Source organism: Herpailurus yagouaroundi, unplaced genomic scaffold (genome assembly GCF_014898765.1).
Source record: "Herpailurus yagouaroundi ecotype Mexico unplaced genomic scaffold, PumYag 181, whole genome shotgun sequence".
NCBI lineage: Eukaryota > Metazoa > Chordata > Mammalia > Carnivora > Felidae > Herpailurus > Herpailurus yagouaroundi.
The window spans coordinates 16,980,175-16,999,472 of NW_024412412.1; the positions used below are offsets into that span (position 1 = coordinate 16,980,175).

The window sequence follows — 19,298 nt, forward strand, 5'->3', positions numbered from 1 at the left end:
CTGAGAGCTTTTCCTCTATGGTCAGGAACAAGACAGGGCTATATACTCTCACCACTTTTATTCAGCATAGTATTAGATGTCTTAGCCACAGCAATCAGACAACAAAAATAAATAAAAGGAATCAAAACTGTTAAGAAGGAAGTAAAACTTTCCCTATTTCCAAATGACATGATGCTCTATATAGAAAACCTAAAGACTCCAATAGAAAACTGCTAGATACAAAAGCACTGTACGGAAACTGGTTGCATTTCTGTACATTCAGAATGAAGCAGCAGAAAGAGAAATTAAGAAAACAATTCCATGTACAATTTCACCCAAAACAATGATAGCTGGGGAATACATCTAAGCAAAGTTGTGAAAGATCTGTACTCTGAAAACTCTAAAACACTGATCAAAAAGACTGAAGATAACAGAGAGAAATAGGTAGACATTCCATGCTCACAGATGGGAAGAACGAATACTGTTAAAATGTCTATACTATCCAAAGCAATCTGCACATTTAACGCAATCCCTATCAAAACACTAGCAGCATTTTTCACATAGCTGGAACAAAGAAGCCTAAAATTTGTATGGAGCCGCAAAAGACCCTGAATAGCCAAAGCAATCTCGAAAAAGAAAAAGCTAGACGCATCAAATTTCTAGATTATAGGTTATATTATAAAGCTGGAGTAATAAAAACTTTACGGTGCTAGCACAAAAATAGACACGTAGATCAATAGAGCAGTATAGAAAGCCCAGAAATTAATCCACAATTATGTGGTTGATTAATTTTCTTTTTTTTTTTAATTTTTTTTTAATGCTTATTTATTTTTTTTTTAAATGAGTTTTTTTTTTTTAATTTTTTTTTCAACGTTTATTCATTTTTGGGACAGAGAGAGACAGAGCATGAACGGGCGAGGGGCAGAGAGAGAGGGAGACACAGAATCGGAAACAGGCTCCAGGCTCCGAGCCATCAGCCCAGAGCCCGACGCGGGGCTCGAACTCACGGACCGCGAGATCGTGACCTGGTTGAAGTCGGACACTTAACCGACTGCGCCACCCAGGCGCCCCAATGCTTATTTATTTTTGAGACAGAGACAGAGCATGAACGAGGGAGGGTCAGAGAGAGAGGGAGACACAGAATCTGAAGCAGGCTTCAGGCTCTGAGCTATCAGCACAGAGCCCGACGCGGGGCTCGAACTCACGGACTGTGAGATCATGACCTGAGCTGAAGTCGGTCGCTTAACTGACTGAGCCACCCAGGCGCCCCAATGGTTGATTAATTTTCAATAAAGCAGGAAAGAATATCCAATGGGAGAAGGACATTCTCCAAACAAATAGCGTGGGGAGAACTGGACAGCAACAAGCAAATGAACGAAACTGGACCACTTTATTATACACAAAAATAAATTCAAAATGGATTAAAGCCCTAAATGTGAGACTTGAAACCATAAAAATCCTAGAACACAGGCAATAACCTCTTTGACATCAGCCATAATAACATTTTTCTAGTCGTGTCTTCTGAGGCAGGGGACGTAGAAGCAAAAATCAACTATTGGAACTCCATCAAAGTGAAAAGCTTTGCACAGCAAAGGAAACCATCAACAAAACTAAAAGGCAACCTACAGAATGGGAGAAGAGACTTGGCAAACGACATATCTGATAAAGGGTTCGTATCCAAAATATATAAAGAACTCAACACCCAAAGTCTAAAAATCCAATTAAAAGATGCGCAGAAGGCATGAACAGACGTTCCTCCACAGAAGACCTCTCAGATGGCCAACATGAAAAGATGCCCATCATATCCTACCATCGGGGAAATGGAAATCAAAAGTACAACGAGCCACCACCTCATCCCTGCCAGAATTGCTAAGGTCAACAACCAAGAAACGACAGGTGTCATTGAGGATGTGGAGAAAAAGGAACACGTGCGCTCTTGGTGGGACTGCAAACTGGTGCGGCCACTGTGCAAAACAGTGTGGAGATTCCGTAAAAAGTTAAAGCTATAACAATTGCACCACTGGATATTTACCCCCCAAATACAAAAACACTGATTCAAAGGGATGCATGCACCCCTATGTTAATAGCAACATTATTTACAATAAACGAAGCATGGAAATAGTGCAAGTGCCCATCAATGGGCACTGATAAATGGATACAGAAGTGGCATATGCATATATATATATAAAACATATATATAACATATAATATATATTAATATAATATATAATAATATATAATAATATAATATATATATATATATAATGGAATATTAGCCATGAAAAAAAGTAATGAAATCTTGCCATTTGCAACATGAAAGGGGCTAGAAGGTATAATGGTAAATGAAATAAAGTCAGGCAGAGAAAGACAAATACCATATGATTTCACACATGTGGAATTTAAGACCCAAAACAAATGAGCAAAGGGAAAAAATATGAGAGAGAGAGAGGTAAACTGAGAAACAGACTCTTAATTATAGAGAACAAACTAATGGTTACCAGAGGGAGAGGGGGTTGGGGGATTGGTTAAATAGGGGATGGGGATTAGGTAGCTCACTTGCCGTATGGAGTCCTGGGTCATGTATGGAAGTGTTGAATACACTATATTGTACACCTGAAGTTAACATAACGCTGTATGTTAACTGGAATTAAAAACTTAACCAAATTGCTGATGTCTACACCATTATTTATATTACAAAATCAAGAATAAAACTTTAAACACAAACAACTTTAAAAACATATTTTGACCACATTAACAGGCAATCAAAAAAAAGCTCGTGTTCACTCTGAGATTGTAGTCTTTATTTTCTTTATCTTGAAGAATTCTGTGAAATCTCAGCTTATAAAAGCAAATCAGTGGCGCTTAGTAATATTTCTAATTAGACAACAGCTCTAAATTGCTAAATTCCAAACAAGAATTACTGTCATTATTTAAACAGGAACAATCATAGTATCATCCTATTTATACGTTAAAATGGGAGGAGAAATGAAATAAAAGCTAGTACTACAAAAGTATGAATTAAGATTCTCATAAAGTTCATTTTAGAAATTCAAAATGTGACTCTCCTTTTTATGTTCTTAGAATTTAAATACTTAGGGACACCTGGCTGGCTCAGTCAGTAGATCATGTGACTCATGATCTCAGGGTTGTGGGTTCAAGCCCCACGTTGGGTGTAGAGATTACCTAAAAATAAAATATTTTAAGAAACAAAAAGAACTTAAGTACCTAAAGTAGTGTTAAGTCTTGTACTCTGACTTAGAAATAAAAATACATTCACCTGTCTTAATTCTACCTAACTACTAAATAACAAAGAATGTATTGTGTTTCCCAGAATGTTATATTTAAAGCACAATGAACTTTAAGTTTAGCAATCGTGTAATCCTTACAGCATTAGTACTGTCCCTAATTAATAAGTGAGGAAATGAAACAAATAAATTTCCCAAGGTCACACCCATTGGATGGCAGGGCCAGGATTTTACTCCAGGTTATCTGGTTCCACAGCCCACATTCTTCAGAGGGAACGTACTACCAAAAATAATTGAGTCTATAAAGAACTAACTTTCCACAGATAAGGAATGTTTCATATATAAAGTATTAAATATAAAACAACTTTATATACGTGTAACCTCCCTCTATCTCTATCTCTAACCTGTTTTGTAAACAAGCTTTTAAAAAACTTACATGGTAAAGAATTTAATACCTGCACACACACACACACACACACACACACACACACACACACACACACACAGGAATATTACTCAGCCGTCAAAAAGAATGAAATCTTGCCATTTGCGGTGACATGGAGTAGAGAGTATTATGCTAAGCAAAATAAGTCAATGAGAGAAAGACAGACTGTATGCTTTCACTCATAAGTGGAATTTAAGAAACAAAACAGATCAACATGTGGGAAGGAGGGGGAAAAAGAGAAGAAACAAACCACGAGAGAATCTTAATGATAGAGAACAAACTGAGGGTTGATGGAGGTGGCTGGGGGATGGGCTAGATGGGTGATGAGTATTAAGGAGGGCACTTGTTGTGATGAGCACTAGTTGTTGTAAGTGATGAATCATTAAATTCTACTCCTGAAACCAATATTGTACTGTGTGTTAACTAAATAAAAATAAGTAAAATAAAAAGCTAGAAACAAAGCCCGTTACCCCTTTCAAGATTATAAGAGAGTTTTGTATTTCTAAATATGTTAAGAAAATTAGAAAAGAGGAAATAACTAGTTATTGGTTGTAATATTATCATCTTCCCTTTAATAACTATGTCAGAAAAGGTTTTAAAATTTAAGTTAGCAGGCAAGTTCTCAAACCTTCTCCAACAGGTGTTTTTTCAGGCTGTATTACTTTCTCCAGAAGATATGAGCCAGTGTATTATTCGCAAATTGCTAGGCTGTGGCTCCATTACTGACAATTACTCGGAGGTTCTCTCCTTAATTCTGCCCCTTGTGTGAACTCACTTTCATATTTCCCTATTTATTACCTATTTTTTCATCCTGAGGTAACAGCTTTTATTTATTTATTTTTAATTTGAATTTTAGCTACACCATGAATAATTTAAATTATTTTAAATTTTTTAAGATTTTTCATGGGAATAGAGCTGACCTACAATATTATATTAGTTCCATGTTTACAAACAACTCAGTGATTCGACTTTCATGTACATCACAAAATGCTCACCATGGTGAGTGGAGTTAGCATCTGTCAGTCAAGCAGGATCTTTTTGTTTTTTGAGAGAGAGAGAAAGAGAGAGAGAATGAATACAGGAAAGAGGGGGAGGGAGGGAGAGGAACAGAGAATCCAAAGTGGGCTCCACGCTGACAGCCAACAGCCCGTGTGAGGCTCGAACCCGTGATCGGAGCTGAAGTCAGCCTTAACCAACTGTCACCTAGCTGCCCCTAGGCAAGATCTTTTAAAACATCTCATGACTACTTCAGGCTTCAGCTGCCATCTAACCAGCCAACCTGCAAATTCCTCTTGAAAAATTTTTCTGCTATATAAACACGTTTCTAGTCTTACACCTCTGTATGCCAGGTCTTAATTTTTATTTGAAAATAAAAGAATTTTAAGTGCCCGAATGAAAGCAACCTCTTTGGAAGTAGGATCCAAGCTTAGCATGTCGTCTTGTATTTTGACAAACCAACAAGTATTTGCTGACAATTTATATTCTGTCTTAAACTGTAGGTATGCAATAAGTATTGACTTAAATGAATATTCAATCCAGTAAGTTCCAAAAGCGCTCACTGTCAGAGCAGGCAAGCATCCTTTTAAGCCGGAAGTGCCACAACTCAAATTCAACCTAAGTAGCCTGAATAATATTCAGCGCCAAGTAGATTTGGTTGTTGTTCTTTTTCTTGTCCCCTTTTTCTAAGACGAATGCCTTCAGTGTGATTGCCGAAAGTGGATAGCTCTGTAGAAGAATAAATCTTAGGACATCTCAATCGAAAATCCAGAAGTTTATTCCGCACTTGCAGTATCATGGAATTTCACTGAAATTTCTTGCATGTCACATACAGCCCCCAGGTGTCATGTAAACTTGGTTAGCCAACCTATTTGAAAGGTGAAGAACTTAGGATGCTGATTAAGGAAGCATCTTTACAAAGGCGGGGGTGGGTGACACTGGTGCTACCATGCGGAGTTCTAAGCACGAACAACTGCTTCTTTAAAAACAATCCGTTGATTGCCTCTGGTAGCCTAGAAACATCCTGAGAGCGTGCATATTTCTTATGCTAGAAAATAGGGCATTTCGCTCAGCGAGGCAACTTAAAACCGCTTAAGGGAGGAAATTCAAGCCATCTTAGATCGTGCTATTGACCTCAAATATTCCAATTAGAATTTTTTAAAGATACTAATAAAGAATTAGAACAATGTCCAGAGACTCTATGGAGATTTAAAACGACGTCCAAAGCAGATATTTTTCCAAACGGGTATTTTTTTTTTTAATTGACGTATAATTGACCTACAATGTTGCATTAGTTTCTGGCACACAACATAGTGAGTCAACATCTGTATCTGTGACGCTCTGCTTCCCACAGATGTAGCTACAATCAGTCACTATACACTAGGGAAATACCATTGAATACATTCCCTTTGCTATACCTTTCATTCGTGTGATTTATTCATCCCATAACTGGAATCCTAAACTTCCCATTCCCCTTAACCAATTTGCCCATCTCCTATCTCCCAACCACCAATTCTCTGTGTTTATGGGTCTTTTCTGTGTGTGTGTGTGTGTGTGTGTGTGTGTGTGTGTGTGTGTGTGTTGGGTGATTCCACATATAAGTAAAACCGAATGGTATTTGTCTTTCTTTAACTCACCTCACTTAGCATAATACCGCCTAGGCCGACGTATGTTGTGGCAAATGGCAAGATCTCATTCTTTTTTATGATTAATATTCCACTGTGTTTGTGTGTGTGTGTCAAATTCTTTATCCACACATCTATCGATGGACACTTCAGTTGTCTCCATATCTCAGCTGTTATAAGTAATGCTACAATGAATATGGGACATAGATCTTTATAGATTGGTGTTTTTGTTTTCTTTGGGTAAATAACCAGTAGTGGAATTATTGAATCATGGGGTATTTCTATTTTTAATGTTGGGAGGAACTTCCATACTGTTTTTCACAGTGGCTGCACCAATTTCCATTCCCACCAACAGTGCATGAGGGATTTCTTTTCTTTGTGTCCTTGCCAACACTTGTTATTTCTTCTTCTTGATTATAGCCATCCTAACAGATGTGAGATGATACTTCATTGTGGTTTTGATTTGCATACTCCTGATTATTGGCGATATTGAGCATCTTCTTATGTGTCTGTTGGCCATCTGTATGTCCTCTTGGAATAATTTCTGTTTATGTCTTCGGTCCACTTTTTATTCAGATTGTTTTTTTTATATTGAGTTGTATAAGTTCTTTATATGTTTTGGATATTAATTGCTTTTCAGAGGTATTGTCTGCAAGTAACTTCCATTCAGTAGGTTGACTTTTAGTTCTGTTGATGATTTCCTTCACTGTGCAAAAACTGTTTTTATTTTGATGTACTCCTAATAGTTTATTTTTGCCTTTGTTTCCTTCACCTGAGGAGACATGTCTAGAAAAATGCTGCTATGACCAGTGTCAGAGAAATGACTGCCTGTGTTCTCTCTAGGATTTTTATAGTTTCACATTTAGGTCTTTAGTCCATTTAGAGTTTATTTTTGTGTATGGTGTAAGAAACTGGTCCAATTTTATTCTTTTGCATGTAAGTCTCCAGTTTCACAGCACCATTTATTTGAAGAGACTGTCTTTTCTCCACTGTATATTCTTGCCTCCTTTGTCATAAATTAATTGATCATATAACTGTGGGTTTATTCCTGGACTCTCTGTTCTGTTCCATTTATCTTTGTGTCTATTTTTATGCCAATACCATATTGTTTTGACTCCTACAGCTTTGTAGTATATCTTGAAATCTAGGATTGCGATGCCTCCAGCTTTGTTCTTCTTTCTCAAGATTGCTTTGGCTATTCCGGGTCTTTTGTGATTCTATACAAATTGTAGGATTGTTTATTCTATATGGAATAATAATATGGCATTTTGATAACGATCGCATCGAATCTGTAAATTGCTTTGCATAGGGCAGACATCCTCACAATATGAATTCTTCCAATCCATGAGCATGGTATATCTTCCCATTTGTTTGTGTCATCTTCATTTTGTTTCAGCAGTATTTTATCAAAGTACAGATCTTTCATCTCCTTGGCTAAGTTTATTCCTAAGCATTTATTCTTTTTGGTGCAATTGTAAATGGAATTGTTTTCAATTCAGATACTTTTCAAATCAGGTATTTTAAAAACAGAACCATCAAATGTTGGTAAGAACTAAATGCAGGAGGTTTAATTTAGGACATTTTATCTCTGGTTACCTTTCAGAATAGCCAAGGGAAAAATGATTGTGAAAGGTAGCAAAAATAACCTCCATCATATCCACAATTAATGCTGAAAGTTGCTACTTTCTTATGCAATGAATAGGTGGAGGAACCAAAGATCAGATCCAAATTTAATCCTGTAGACCAAAACTCAATGACATATTTAGGAGTCTTAATCCGGTTTCCAGGCAATTCTGAGGATTACTTTGGCAAATTTGGATAAAATTTGGGGTTCAATAATAAAATACTACACAGACCAGAAAAAAAATCAGAAAAATTTAAACAGTAGCCAAGCATGCAAGAGAAAAAAAATCAATAAAATGTCTTTACAAATAGAATATTGCCTTGAATCAATAATTTTAAATATCATGAAGAGCTGTAGGAAGAGAATGTCAACAGTACAGAGAATAATTCTATCAGATAGTGAATTGTGTTAAACATTGACTTTGTGGGGCGCCTGGGTGGCGCAGTCGGTTAAGCGTCCGACTTCAGCCAGGTCACGATCTTGCGGTCTGTGAGTTCGATATCGCGTCGGGCTCTGGGCTGATGGCTCAGAGCCTGGAGCCTGTTTCCGATTCTGTGTCTCCCTCTCTCTCTGCCCCTCCCCCATTCATGCTCTGTCTCTCTCCCAAAAAATAAACGTTGAAAAAAAAAAATTTTTTTTAAATAAATAAATAAAAAATAAACATTGACTTTGTTAGCTTGAAACCATTTTCCACGTCTGTACATACATTTAGGTTATAAGTTTTTGAATGATAAATACTTGTCTGAGAAAGTTACTGTAGCTTGCAGAGGTGATTCATTTTAAATTAGAGAATGGCTTGGATATTGAAATAATCAGCCTCTCAAAGGTTGGATATTGAAACAATCAGAATCTCAGTCCTACATGCTGCAGGGGGATAATGTTTATTATGAAAGGGGAAATGGAGACCTAAGAGAATTTATGCAATTTCCATAATGTTGCCAAAGAGAATTCAATCCTCAATCTTCAGTTTCTGACTGATTTCACTTATCATTCATATTGTCCACTTAAAAAAAATGAGCATTAAAAAAATAACATAAAAAGTACTAATTGTAGAATACATACTAATAATAACATGATAGCATTATTTCTGTAGTATTTTATAATTTCAAGGCGATAGGTAGGTGGATGGGTGGGCCGAATCTAAATCTATTCTCCTAGCATCCCTGTGACACAAGATGGGAACTAAGGCTTAAACAGATTGAATAACTAGACCCAACACATAGTACAAATAAAGGTATCGCAGATATGAAGGACTCAGCCTGGGTCTTCAGATTTTCATTCCTGTGCCCCTTCCACTGTTCCGCACTGGGTTGTATGCTGGAGTAAGAAATACCGATCATTTATCTGTGAATTTGGAGTTTCAGGGTTGTTTTTTTTTTTTTTTTTTTAATCTACCTGAGGAGGTCTATATAAGAACAAATAAAAGAAAATGTGGGGAAGTGCTTTGAAAATTGAGAATTGCTCTATGTGCACAAGTACAAAGCACTAGCCTCCTAAATAAGAGGTTATTTTCATACCTCATCTGCAGAAATCAGATCAAAATAGCTGTCTGTGAAAAGTGCACCGCACACAACAATCTCACAAGTTGCCTGCTTTCCTTTTCTCAAGCTTGAAAAACGTTTCACGCCTGAATTAATAAATTTGCAAAATAAAATTGCAGGATTGAAAATCTAAATGCCTTTAATAATAGGGGTTAGCTTGGTAAGGGCGCTGGAAAATACTCCTGTTTTAAATGGAAATGTTCATCATAAGATGACCAGCGGTGTTTGCAAAATCAGTTATGGATGAGAACAATATAAAAGAGGCTTTACTTTTATCACAAAAGGCTTAGATTTTCAATTAAGACACCGGAGCTGAGTTTTGAGGAATACTCTGGATCTGTTCTAATTGCCCATGTCCCAGAAGTCAGACCTTTGTTAGAATTCTATTTACTTTATATCTGAATTCTGTGGATATTAAATGAATCATAGGACAGCATCACTTTAAGGAAGAAGAGACGGTAACAGGCAAAAAACCTTTACGAGAAAAAGATTTCTGAAAGGAGAAACTGACTCAATAATATTGTCCAAAATGTATTGGCTTTTGTTTGTTTCAATGTTTATTGAGAAAGAGAGCACACATGAGCAGAGGAGGGAAAAGGAGAGAGGGAGACAGAATCCGAAGCAGAATCTTGGTCATCAGCACAGAGCCTGACGTCAGGCTCAAACCCACGAACTGCAAGACCGTTACCTGAGCCGAAGTCGGACGCTTAACTGAGCCACCCAGGTGCCCCCCAAATGTATGGTTTTTATTTTTATTGTGGGATTGGGGCGTTTGGTTCATAAACGGATATTTTGTTTGATGTTTTTGGCTTTAAAGATCCCACAGAACACTGGTTTTTAAATCACCAGTAAACTATGAAACTAGCCGCCTTCAGGACCCCAGTAGAGACATCCCCAACTGATTTTGCAGGAGAGATTGTCTGATTCTTTATTCTGTAACACGGTGAAGGGCTTCCTTCTATCTTTGAACACCTATCTATCTTCCTTCTATCTTCCTTCCATCTTTGAACACCTAAGAGTGACGTGCTCACGCATGTGAACCCCCCAGTTCTTTAGACGTGTGTTGTCACCAACAAGGTTGGCTGGCTGCCAACCTAGCCTGTTCCTCCTAAGTGGCTACATTTTTGAAGGGGTCACTACAGGCCTAGAAGAGCCAGTCCAGGTGGTCCAACCAGAGGCCAGAAAGCTCCCCCAGGGGGACTGTTCACGCCCATACACCGTGGGTCAGTTCATCATAAGTGTCCCCAGAGCATCCCACCCAAGCTCACAAGAACCTGCATCAATCCCAGGGATCCAACCTATTGTCTCTGTGTAGTGGGTTACTTCGTTCTCTGCCAAGAAGGGAGAACTACTTGGGAAATGTCTAAACCTTGGGAGCATTTCTTGGGAAGTAAAACAGGGAAACTAGATGTTCTGCTGAGATATTTTTTAGCAGATAGGAGACGAATCACCCAGATAGTGTAGGACAAGTGAGACATACTTTCATCATAACACCATATCCTAGGTCTGTGATGCCTGTTATCACTGTATGTGTATATAACATTGCACTCACAATTCTTTTTTTAATTTTTTGTAATGTTTATTATTTTTGAGAGAGCGAGCATGGGAGGGGCAGAGAGAGAGGGGGACAGAGGATCCAAAGCGGGCTCCATGCTGAGAGCAGCCAGCCCCATGTGGGGCTCGAACTCATGAACCGTGAGATCATAACCTGAGCCGAAGTCAAACGCTCAACCAACTGAGCCACCCAGGAGCCCTGCACCCACAATTCTCATTGCTAGTCAATCTCATAACATTAGAATGTCCCACTTCACAGTGAGTTTAATCACCATGCAAAAAAGGATACCAGAAGCAGAAAGACTCAGATTTTGTCCCACCCCATCATTTTGCTGATGTGAAAACAGTCCGGGGAGATGGTGAGTTATCTGTAATCGCAGATCCATTCAGTAAAGAGGACCTGGAGTCCAGGTTCTAGATCAGTTCTCTTTACAGGCTCCTCCCACACTTCCCTGTAGGATCCGGTGACAGGTTTGTCCCCAACACAGGAGTACTTGACTATAAGCACATGCATATACTTGTTTGCACCCCATATGTGATGACAAATCCACCTCTATCATCGTGCCTTGCCCCTGAACTTTCTCCTGACATTTGAGTTAATAAGGGAAGCTTCCATATGCCCCTTCCATACCACCTGTCCCTATTCTCACAGGATCCCAAGCGAGTCAGAGCTTAGAACAAGGAAGATTGCCCTCAGGAGCTCATGAATGGCAGGTGACCCAGATATTCTGAGTTTTATTTCAGACATATTACTGCTTTGAATTATTTTGCAGGGTAGCACAGAAGCCAAAATATAGATGAACTTTTCTTTTTTTCTTTTTTTTTTTTTAATTTTTTTTTTCAATGTTTATTTATTTTTGGGACAGAGAGAGACAGAGCATGAACGGGGGAGGGGCAGAGAGAGAGGGAGACACAGAATCGGAAACAGGCTCCAGGCTCTGAGCCGTCAGCCCAGAGCCCGACGCGGGGCTCGAACTCCCGGACCGCGAGATCGTGACCTGGCTGAAGTCGGACGCTTAACCGACTGCGCCACCCAGGCGCCCCTGAACTTTTCTTTTAAGGCATTTGTAAGAGAACTTCTAGAATACAATACATTTGTAAGTTCAGGACTATCTTTTTTTCTGATGTATGACACAATTAGGAAACAGATGCACATGTGACCTCTTTGAAGAGATCAAACCTAATGATGGTGATTAAAAGATATTGAAGAACAGAGTCAGAAACCGTGGTGGAGAAGAAAAGAGAAAGCGAAGGAAGAGAAGGACAGAGAGCCAAGAGAAAATGACAGCCAGGGGTACAGTGAACAGAGTGGTCAAGGGCTCAATCAAAGTAGCTATGAACACATTCAATGGGACCTAGCCAGGAATACTGGTGAACTGATGGTGAGGGTGGCCAAGGGCACTGGGGGAGGCAGTGAACCTCAGCTTTCCTTAGCTGAGCAAAGGATAGAAACAAAGAGTCAAGTTCAATACAGGCAACCAATTGTTTGTGGATGGTAAAAGAGAAAACATTCATGTTGGCGGTTTCCGGTACTTAGACTTGGCATAAGTTCTAGTTCAAGCTGTGAATAATAATAATACTGTCATCTCTCAACACCCTTATTTCATTTCCAAAAGTGACGGTCATGTGTGTATACATAAGGAAAAATATATTAAGCTGCGGATTTATGTTTTGTGTCCTTTATTGTCTGCGTTATGCCTCGACTTCAAAATAGTGGGGTTTTTAAAAAATTTAATGTTTATTTTAGGTGGGGAGGGGCAGAGAGAGAAAGAGACAGAATCTGAAGCAGGCTCCAAGCTTTAAGCTGTCAGCACAGAGCCCGATGCGGGGCTTGAACTCACAAGCTGTGAGATCATGACCTGAGCCGAAGTAAGACACTTAACTGACTGAGCCACCCAGGCGCCCCTCAAAATAGTATTTCTTAAGTAGGCATGCCTGCCTAAGACTGTAAGAATCTTAAAAACAGCCCTGGGGCATCCAAGGTTTGCAGCTTCTCTGAGTAGAAACACAAGAAGGATAGAGACAATACAGGCCTGAAAGAAACCAGTGCGTTCAGTCTTGTACCTGACAGGAGTTACACTCAAGCAGAGAACACAGTGCTGATGATGATCTAGTCTTACAATCATTCTAGGGAAGTTTTTAATTTGTTTCTTTTTATAATACTGACAGTTTACCCCACTGCGTACCAGATTTAAAAATAATAATAAACTCCTATAGACAGGTATCTTTCTAAAATAGTATGGTGCTGTCTTCTTAAACAGAATATACCTGCTGTTTCAGGAGGAATTAATGGTGAGCAGAGTTCTTCTTCACAACATTCCCTCCAGAGATTGTGCTTTTCAGTTTTTCAGACCTGTTGTTAATGAGTCAGTTTCAACCCGTGCTGTTGGCCGCATGTGTTGTTCCTTTAAGTGTGTCAGTCATCCTCCTAATTTATGGCTTATACTCTGGACACGAGCCTCAGCGCTCTACAGTGCTGTAAGAACAAATCAGGGGCGCCTGGGTGGCTCAGTCAGTCAAATGTCTGACTCTTAATTTCAGCTCAGGTCGTGATCTCATGGTTTGTGAGTTCAAGCCCTGCATCAGGCTCTGGGCTCATGGCGTGGGGCCTGCTTGGGATTCTCTCTCTCCTTCACTCTCTGAGGCCCCCCCCCCCCCCCGTCTCAAAATAAATAGACTTAGGAAAAAATTCTAAGAACAAATCAGCAATCAGGGGGTGTCTGTTATTTGCTTCTTTCCATTTACTGGCTCTATTCTAGATAGGTTAGATTGCCAGATCACTGAATTTTCAATAGGCAAGATACTAGACTTTTGCTTTATTTTTTTTTTAGTAAAAGGTTTTTTTTAAGCATAATATACATGGAGGAAAGTATACACATTGTAAGTTTAGAGCGCATGGTTTTTAGCAATTTTTAACAAAAAACACTTAACAGTTTTTAATACACCCTTGTTAGCTATACCTAGAAAAAAAGAACACATAACATTACCTACTTCGTCCTTTTCAAAGTATGCATCATTTTCCACATGCAGTGTGTCCTTTCCCATACGCATGGTCTCACTAGGTAACTGCAACAATTGTGTGAGGCTAGAGATGAGAGGTTTTCTGTACTTGACAAATGGGGACAGTGAGGCTTGGATAACTTACCTGATGTCTCAGATCACAAACTAGAGAGCAACGATATTAATCCTAGTGTCTCAGGGCAGGACTCTTCCCATTACTAGGCTGTGAAATTGACTCAGAAGATGGAACGTGGTGGTACCAATTCTAGTCTCACAGTTTGGACAGGAGAGAGCTGCACCCCAGCAGCTAAGAGCCTGGTGGGCTTTTGGAGCCTGTGTCTGCTCCGACTGGCCAGTGCCCCTGAGATACGGCTGTGAAACATTTTAAATTTCTTCTCGGGGAAGTCACCTGTCAACATACCCTCTTAGGCGAGGGAGGGGCGTAAATTAAGCCCGCCATTATACCAGATTTCCAAAGGAAACGTCAAAGCTGCAGATGCCTTAGTTTTCTTATTTCCTTACCTCATTTCTTCTGTTCTCTTCTTTGAGTCTTATCTCATTAATACCAACACAATAATTTAACTGAAATGGAAGGATCGAACAATCATGAGAACTCTTGATAAGCATCCTATAACTCGCTGGAATCAGCTCTCTCTCTCTCTTTCTCTCTCTGTTTCAAAATTATCAACCATTCTAGAAAGCCTCAAATGTTTCGAATCGCAGCAGTGGTACAAGTGAAGAAACAAAATCCCAATTATAAAACTACGACAGGTCTAAAGCTTTGCAAATGAAAGCTCACAACGGGTCTCCCGGCTAGCCACAGAAATGTAGTGTGCCCTAGGCGGCCTTACTGAAAACTTGCTATTGAATACGAAATACAAAGTAGTGTGGAAGCCACCCTTTGTACAACTATTTTTCACAAAACAGAAGAAGCTGAATTGTTTCAGGCATGTGAATGTTTTTTTTAAATGAAAGTTCTTGCAAGACCCAAGCTTCCCCAATGACGTAATAGTTGCTATCAGCAAAGCAGAATGAGCTCTGGGGACAAGCTCTGTGGGTTCGATACCCTGCTCCACCGTGTGCCTAGAGTGCCACGACCAGTCTGTGTCCTCAGTTCCTCCCCTGTGAGGAGGCTAAGGGTAGCACCCTACTACAGCGCTTCCCCAAGGATTCAGTGTACGTGGCTTTCAGAACTGTGTGTGGCCCACAGAAAACTGCTTTTATTGCTGGGAGGGAAGGAGCCTCTTTTGTGTCTGTTTTTGCAAGGAGACAGGAATGCATTGAACGGGTCAGAGCAAAAGTCCAGTTATCGAATCCTAATCCAAGAAATTAAAGCAATCACTAACACAATGAGGAGGCTGCGAAGCAGATTAACCTATTATAAGCAGAGCCAGCACCCCCAGATCCCAGAAATAGAGGGAACAGTGGAGACTGGCAAGAAATCAGCCATGATGAGAAAGCAGGCTTCCCCCACTGCTTTGCTCCTGGGGATGACAGGTAATTTTTTTTTTAAGATTTTTTTCTAATAAGCCCTTTTAAAAATTTTTTTAATGTTTATTTTTGAGAGAGAGAGAACGTGACAGTGTGTGAGCAGAGGAGAGGCAAAGAGAGAAGGAGACACAGAATCTGAAGCAGGCTCTAAGCTCTGAGCTGTCAGCACAGAGCCCCACATGGGGCTCGAACCCATGAACTGTGAGATCGTGACCTGAGCCGAAGCTGGACACTTAACCAACTGAGCCACCCAGGTGCCTTATTTGTGTTTTTAGATTTCACATTTAAGAGAGACTATATGGTACTGGTCTTTTCTCTGACTTATTTCAGGTAGCATGATGCACTGAAGGTCTATCCATGTTGTCACAAATGGCAAGATTTCATTCGTGTGTGTGAGTGTGTGTGTGTGTGTAACTTCTGTACATATGTATGCATGTGTATGTATATATATGTGTTCATATATGTATGTATATATATAGTACATCTTTCTCCATTCATTGTTGATGGACACGAAAGTTGTTTCCATATCTCGGCTATTGCAAATAATCCCCCAGCGAACATGGGGGTGCAGGTATCTTTTTGGGTTAGCATTTTTGTTTTTGCTTGGCACGGAACTGCTGGATCATCTGGTTGTTCTATTTTTGATTTTTTAAGGTTTATTTATTTATTTTGAGAGTGAGAGAAAGTGTGAGTGGGGGAGGGGCACAGAGAGAGGAGAGAGCGAGAATCCCAAGCAGGCTCTGCACTACCAGGCAGAGGTGGGGCTCAAACGCATGAACTGTGAGATCACGACCTGAGCTGAAGCGGAACGCTTAGGCAACTGAGCCACCCAGGTGCCCCTGTTTTTAATTTTTTGAGGAACCTCCATACTGTTCCACAGTGGCTGCCCCGATTTGCATCCTAACAATTTACAACAGTGCACAGGGTTCCCTTTCCTCCACATCCTCACCAGCCCTTGTTAATTCTTCTTTTTGATAATAGCCATCTGATGGGGTGGAGCGATACCTCATTATGGTTTTGATTTGCATTTCCCTGATGGGTTACGTTGAGCCTCCTTTCGCGTGTTTGTTGACCATCTAGATGTCATCTTTGAAAAAACCGTCTATTCAGACCTTCTGCCTGTTTTTAAATCAGATTACTTTTTAGCTGCTGAGGTGTATGATTTCCGTATATGTTATATATATCGTATTATATATTCCGTATATATATTCCGTATATATTATATATATCGTATGTAATATTTTAAGTATTAGCCCTTTATCTAACATGGATTGCCAATAGTCTCTCCCAGTCAGCAGGTTGCCTTTTCATTTTGTTGATGGTTTCCTTTCCTGTGCAGAAGCTTTTTAGTCTGATGTAATTCCAGCTCTTTATTTGTGCTTTTGTTCCTCCTCGTTTTGGTGTCAGATTCAAAAAATCATCACCAAGACTGAAGCCAAGGAGCTTCCTGCCTATGTTTTCTTCAAAGAGCCTCTTCTTAAAGGCAGAATGCCTCTAGTTTAAGCCCAATCGTATGTGAAATGAGGTTATTCAGTGGACTAACTCAAATTCACTTTGTGTTAGCGGGTGATAATCAAGTTAATTCTTTTTCTAAAAAAGATTTTTTTTTTTTTCAGAGAATGTGAAGCAGGGCGGGGGGTGGGAGGTAGAAAGCAAGAGGGACAGAGGATCTGAAGCAGGTTCTGTGCTGCCAGCAAAGAGCCCCACGTGGGGCTCGAACTCACGAACCAGGAGATCATGACCTGAGCTGAGATCAGGGGTCGGATGCTTACCTGACTGAGCTTAAACCATTCCCTGTCGCAAGCATTATAGAGAAAAAGGGGGCCCTCCCGGAGGGCAGCTAAAGGAAATTTGAGTGTGACCTACTACCTTATTAGAACAAAAAATACTGCTTTTGGCAAACATGTAAGTGCAAGGTTCCTTGCCCTCCCCACCCCCACCTCCAGAAAGTCAGCCTCCAGCTAAAGAGCTAAGTACCTCATCACTTAAAGATCTGAACACCCCCTGTCCTATGCAAGGCCGTCCCTGGTCTCCCACCCAAGATAAACCAATTTCAGTTCATTGCTTGGAGGATAAAGCAAGTTAAGCTCAAACACAAAATTAGCTTTAGGTAGTAGATTATATGTAAATATACTCTTTTCTGCAACAATGTCTTTTAAAATGGCAACAAGTTTACATTCTAACTTGGAGGAGTAATAACCTCATTTAGGAGCCTTCATGAGTCTTTGTAAATTGCGTGCCCAAAACTGACAACAAAACTAAAATAATGGCACTATCATTTCACCAGCTTCTATATTTTCTCCTATTGTAACAAAGTTGGGAGGAACAATTGGTAAGCTCATTGATCTGATTGTCAAGGACTTCTTGAGGAACTTTGTGCAATCTCTCAATCCAGTAAAACCTCAGAAACTGAAAACCGTATGGTGGGGGTTTCCCCTAAAATTAAGAGGATCTGACTCTGGTTGAGTTTTCTACCCCCTTGAGGACTTCAGACTCCCTGTTTTCTTGGAGGGGAGGGGAGAGAGAGAGAAAAGAGAAAACTTACACATGCGGGTTAAAGGAAAAGTAAAGTGACAGGCTTCTGTCCCTTTGGGAAAAATTAAGCCCCCAGTTTGTAAGAAAAACGCACTTTTTTAGAAAAAGCTAATGGACAGCTGGGGCCAGGGGGCTGCGTTCGGCAAAGCGGCCAGGAAGGAGGGGAGGCGGCCGTCGGGTGAAGGTTGGGGGGCGGCCGGGCCCCCCCACCCCCCGGAGCCCCTACCTGCGTTTCTCAGCTTCTTGTTCCGATACACGGACAGGATGACCAGGAGGTTGCCCAGGACGTCCACCACGATGGTGAAGATGAGGGTGAAGGCGAGCGTGCAGGCCAGCCAGGAGGGTCGCGCCCGCGCCCCCTCCCCGCCGCCGGGCGCCCGCTGCGAGGCGTTGAGCAGCGCGCTGCCGTTGCCCTTCAGGGTCCCTCCCGGGGCACCCCACGACCCTGCCATCGCGCCTGCCCTCGGAGCGCGGCGCGGCGCCACCCGGCCCGCGGCTCAGGGCTCCTCCGGGCCCTGCCCGCGTCTGCGCCCCATCCCGAGCGCTCCCCCGCGGCCGCCCTGCCCGCTCCGCCGCTTCCCCGCCACCTGCAGCCCGGGGACACAGGGCAGCCGCCCGGAGGCTCCTCGGTCCCCCGGGGCTCAGCCCGTGGCCACAGCGCCCCCGTGCGGGCTGCCTGCGCCGGGCCGCCCGAGCTCCAGCCTGGCAGCGCGCCCCGCGAAGCCACAGGTAGGAAAAGTCAAGGAACTTTCTCAAGTGTTGCACCATTCATGGAACAGAAATCATTTTCCCCAGCGCCTCCGCCCCCCGTACTGCAAAGGCAAGCCAGAATTTTCATAATCTTCCCCCCCCCAGCCCCAACAAAGCTACTTTTATCTTGATCTTTCTTGAACACTGTCTGTAAGGGTTCAGTAGGTCAACTCTGTCTCCTTCAATTAAAAATAAAAATAACTTTTCCAATTTAAAAATTCCAAGTTCTCAGCCTCAACCTCTGTGTGCCTCTGGTTGCTGCCCCCGGTGGAGAATCCGGACACTGGAAACGGCCCCTCGAAATGGCGGGGAAGATTCCAACCGGGAGGGCTGATTCAAAGCAACTGTGCACTTTTCGTTTCGATTTCAAACGTCAGCGGACTGAATGGTTTCAGAGTAGCCGCAGTCTTGCTCCGGCAGCCGCTTTTTCTCCAGCTGACTTCTTCCAGGAGTGGTACCGATCCTAGCCGTGTGCACTCTCCCTGTAGACGTCCAAGATTAGGTGTGGCGCAT

General features: G+C 41.2%; 1 non-coding gene across 1 annotated transcript; it reads left to right on the forward strand.

The window, feature by feature from the left end:
- The first annotated feature begins 3,079 nt into the window (after window positions 1–3,079).
- On the forward strand, window positions 3,080–3,152 carry TRNAM-CAU (transfer RNA methionine (anticodon CAU)). Its single transcript has one exon. It is a non-coding gene; the product is annotated as a tRNA-Met (tRNA).
- The last annotated feature ends 16,146 nt before the right edge of the window (window positions 3,153–19,298 follow it).